This window comes from Octopus bimaculoides, chromosome 10, assembly GCF_046866305.1.
Source record: "Octopus bimaculoides isolate indiv1 chromosome 10, ASM4686630v1, whole genome shotgun sequence".
Taxonomy (NCBI): Eukaryota; Metazoa; Mollusca; class Cephalopoda; order Octopoda; family Octopodidae; genus Octopus; species Octopus bimaculoides.
Genome location: NC_142937.1, coordinates 43,442,103 through 43,447,592, shown reverse-complemented (window position 1 = coordinate 43,447,592; position 5,490 = coordinate 43,442,103).

Below are 5,490 nucleotides of genomic sequence, written 5' to 3'. Positions count from 1 at the left end.
ATATATACATATACATAAATATATATATATGTGCATATATAAATATAAGCATACATACATTACATACATACATATGTATACATACGTATATAAGTATGTATATAAATACATGCAATAGCATTTGTTACTTGTACACATGCAGTTTCATACTCAGTACGTAGTACTTGATATATAGTATTATGCAGGGCTCTCTCTCTCTCTCTCTCTCTCTCTCTCTGTATATATATATATATATATATATATATATATATATGTATGCATGTATGTATGTATGTATTCATGTATGTATGTATGTATGCATGTAGGTAGATAGGTAGCTAGGTATGTACATGTGTGTGTGTATTCTTTTATTCTTTTATTTGCTTCAGTCATTTGACTGCAGCCATGCTGGAGCACCGCCTTTAGTCAAACAAATCGATTCCAGGACTTATTCTTTGTAAGCCTAGTACTTATTCTATCGGTCTCATTTGCTGAACCGCTAATTTATGGGGATGTAAACACACCAACATCGATTGTCAGGCAATGGTGGCGGGGACAAACACAGACACACAAACCTATACATATATATATATATATATATATATATATATATATATATATATATATATATATACGACAGGCTTCTTTCAGTTTCTGTCTACCAAATCCACTCACAAGGCTTTGGTTGGCTTGAGGCCATAGTAGAAGACACTTGCCCAAGATGCCATGCAGTGGGACTGAACCTGGAACCAATGCATACATGTTTATGCGTATCCTTATCGAATCTTTTCTCCATAACTTGCCCACCAAACACATCCTTCCTTTTCTTCTGTTTACTCACTACACCTCTCCTCTCTCTCTCTGAACCTCTTTTCACAATGTTATGAGCCTTTCTACCCATCACCATGGAGGCGCAATGGCCCAGTGGTTAGGGCAGCGGACTCGCGGTCATAGGATCGCGGTTTCGATTCCCAGACCGGGTGTTGTGAGTGTTTATTGAGCGAAAACACCTAAAGCTCCACGAGGCTCCAGCAGGGGATGGTGGCGAACTCTGCTGTACTCTTTCACCACAACTGTCTCTCACTCCTTCTTCCTCTTTCTGTTGTGCCTGTAATTCAAAGGGCCAGCTTTGTCACACTGTGTCACGCTGAATATCCCCGACAACTACGTTAAAGGTACACGTGTCTGTGGAGTGCTCAGCCAGTTGCACGTTAATTTCATGAGCAGGCTGTTCCGTTGATTGGATCAACTGGAACCCTCGACGTCGTAATCGACGGAGTGCCAACAAACAAAAACAAACCTATTCACCCTTTGCAATCCTTGTTCCCACTTTGCTTATATATATCGGAGAGATTATGTCTGGGTGGAGAATTATACGAGATATAGTACTATACAGAATACCGAAAGGATCTTCACCTCTTACATCACACATTTCTTCCTACTTCAACGCCGAGATGGTATAATTTCCTGGGAGAGAGATAATTTTGTGGCTGAGGATAGCTTTACATTGTAAATTATACACATATTATATTATGTTATATTATATTATATTATATTATATTATACACATGTAAAGCTTGAAACACGTGTACCGCGGAATCCTTTGTAGTTTTGTTGTTATTTTTTGGATTTACAATTTATATATATATATATATATATATATATATATATATATATATATATATATATACACACCTCCCTGCAACTTGAGTATTCACTTGATCACATCTTTACCATCTTCTTTCTCCCCACTGTCTATTCTCTCCTACATGAACCTTCTCTACTTCAGGACATCTATTTCTGCTCCTGTATTCATACTCAAATCTCTTGATTAGACACAAATCATTTGACACAAATCCACCTTGCTCAATATCATTCTCCACTCATTTGAGGTGTTTTTTCTTAAATGTTATTTAACAACCTCACTGCTGTTGGTGCCACTTGAAAACCACCCACTACACCCTGTAAAGTGGTTGACATTAGGAAGAGCATTCAACATCAGGAGCCATGTCAAAGCTGACAGTGGAGCTTGGTGCAGTCCTCTGGCTTGACAGCTATTGACAAGCTGTCCAACTTGTCAAACTGCCAGAATGTGTTGGACTGTTTGAAGCAGGACACTAAATGATGACGATGATGATGATGACAATGACAATGATACTAATGATAATGATGATGATAATAATGACAACGACGATTACGATGACGATGATGATACTGATGATAATGTTTATGCATATATGCATTATGTGTGTATATATGTTTATATATAAATACATCATTGCATGTGTGTGTGTATGTGTGTGTGTCTTGTGTCTGTATGTGTCTGTGTGTCTGAGTGTGTGTGCATATGTGTGTGTGTACTGTATATATTTGTGCAATAATAATAATAACAATAATAATAATAATAATAATAATAATAATAATAATCCTTTCTACTACAAGCACAAGCCTGGATTTTGTGGGGAGGGGACAGTCATAATAACAGCAATATCACAAATGTGCTTGTCAGTTGCTTGACCTTTTAACCAGTTGAGTATGTCCCTTAGTGGCTGAAGATATGTGCATCTCTGATTGCAATCAGAAGTAATGTTTTGAGAGGAATTCCTTGGGGTTTCAATAATTCACCTCTGGAAGCATGGGTGTTTCATTCATCATCCTTAAATAGCCCTCATTCAGGGACTTTTTGAGTGGGATGGGTTACTCGACCTGAAGAAAATTCTAACTGGGTCCCACCTGCAAGGTCATGCACTATTTATTTTGATATGAGATCACCATGTTGCACACATATGGTTGTGATGCATGTACCTGGTGTACCCTTATCAGATGGGTAGTCATAATGGGTATATTGGGCTTTGTATATTTGTACCCCTCTGTCACTTTGATGGCCTGTGCTGCTCTATCATTCAATAATAATAATAATCCTTTCTACTATAAGCATCAGTCCTAGAATTTGAGGGGAGGTGGATGGTAGATCACATCGACCTCAATACTTGACTAGAACTTAAGTTATCAACCCTGAAATGATGAAAGGCAACGTCGACCTCAGCAGAATTTGAACTCAGAACCTATGGACCGACGAAATGCCACTAAGCATTTTGCCCTGTGTGCTAACGATTCTGCCAGATCACTGTCTTAATAATAATAATAATAATAATAATAATAATAATAATAATAATAATAATAATAATAATTATAATAATGATAATAATCCTTTTTACTAAAAGCACAAGGCCTGAAATTATGGGGGAGGGGACTAGTCGAATACATTGACTCCAGTGTTCCACTGGTACTTAATTTGTCAGCCCTGAAAGAACGAAAGGCAAAATTGATCTCATCCTTTTGGGGTTGAAACAGGCAAACGACCGGTATCAGATCACTACATGGCTTTTATATATTTGAACATTGATAAAACATGAAGATGAGAGAATACATTGCTACTATAATGTCTTCCAATAGCTGCTGGGAAATACACCATCTGCACATGCATTCTTGAAACAGCTGTAAGGGACTACCTGTATGCCTTCCTCCTTCTCATTCAGCTTTGGATTGTACCTATGATGACCAGCTTTCTCTAATACCAATAGTTCTGGCTCACCATATAAGTGTTCCAGGAAAAAATCAGCATATATATGCCATATAAGCAGTTCTTTTATTGACCTCTTGTGTTCTAAACTCCTGCAACATTCTTTTCTACTTTCAGTTTTGCTCAATGTTTAAATATATAAATGTTATAATCTGATCTGATACCAATTGGTTGCCTGTTTATACTTTTGTTCTGTTCCGCACATACCTGCTCAATAGAAACACTATGTATAGCTAATCTTCATTAGACTGCTACCTGAATTTTATGCATGTATATTTGTTTGTATGTATGTATGTATGTATGTATGTATGTATATGTGTGGTCCGTCCGTCCATCTATCTGCGTGTCTGTCTATCTATCTATCTATCTATCTATCTATCTATCTATCTATTTATCTATCTACTTCATCACCATAATTTTACATCTGCTTTCTTTATTGGCATGGGTCAGATGAGTTACTAAGTCATTATTGAGAGCAATTGGAAGCTAGTTCTCTTAAAGACTGGAGTCTGTACATGTCATAAGACTTGGTTTCTGCTGTCAGAATCTCTTCCAATTGCCATCCACTTTACACAGTGTAATGACTGCAATTTCTCATAACTATAAACACTAGGATAGGTTCTATAGTCTTTGGTGAAACAAGAATAAAATAGATCTCATAACCCTACCTAGCCTTTCTCTGCTCACCCACTGATCACTTTGCAGTGTGTACTGGTTGCATTTATATGCCTATGGCAGTAGGGAAGTAGTCTCCCCTGTAGAGGGAGCTTGGTGAATGCTGTAGTTCAGGAGATGGGGAACCTTGTACATAGGTACATGTAGAATGTTATCAATAACTTAAGATGTGTAAATCAAGGAGGGAAATAGGAGAGGGAGCAATGACTGCAGTGGGTTTAGAAAGGGGTAGTTGAGAGGAGAAGGTAGGAGTGTAAGTATAGAGAGTGTCCAATTACTTAGGGTGTGTATATTTATTTCTTTAATGCCCACAGGGTGCTAAACATAGAGGGGACAAACAAAGGGATTAAGTCGATTACAACAACCTCAGCACGTAACTGGTACTTATTTAATTGACCCCAAAAGGATGAAAGGCAAAGTCAACCTCAGTGGAATTTGAACTCAGAATGTAATGGCAGACGAAATATTGCTAAGTATTTCGCCTGGTGTGCTAATGTTTCTGCCAGCTCGCTGCCTTAAAGGTGTGTATATTTACACAGGTGACTGATGGAGGAGAGACAAAGAGTGAAAGAGGGAGAGAGAGAGAGAGAGAGAGAGAGAGAGAGAGAGAGAGAGAGAGAGAGAGAGAGCGAGAGAGAGAGAGAGCGAGAAAGAGAGAGAGAGAGAGGGGAGGGTGTCAAGGAAAGAAAAAAAGACAGTGAGAGAAAGGGAGGGAGAGAAGAGAGAGAAAGCAAAGACATCAGGACCACTTTGGGTTTAGGTGTGAAAAGAGCAAAAATACGATGTTAATGTATGATAGAGCATATACTGCATTAATATTCCTTGCACTTTCCGTTGCGTAGTTGCCTTTATTGAACTCACAAAGCAGAATATGTTGAATATGCTCCTTTGTCACTTCCATTATAGCTTTGAAAAAATAACTGTTACAATTGAACTGCACTCTTCAAAACTTTCACTAAGAATAAGTACAAGCTAAAATTACTACCTACTTTTATAGCAAGTTGATGCAGGTAGTTTATTCCATCGCCCTCTGACTTTTAGTTCATGCAGTTGAAAAAACCGCATCATTTATGATGACCCAATACATATATATATATATATGTATGTGTGTGTGTATATGTGTATATACATATATATATATATATATATATATATATATATATATATATATATATATGTGTGTGTATATATGCATCTGTGCCGGTGGCACATAAAACATACCTCTTGAGCACTGGGCTTCATGGAAGCAATGA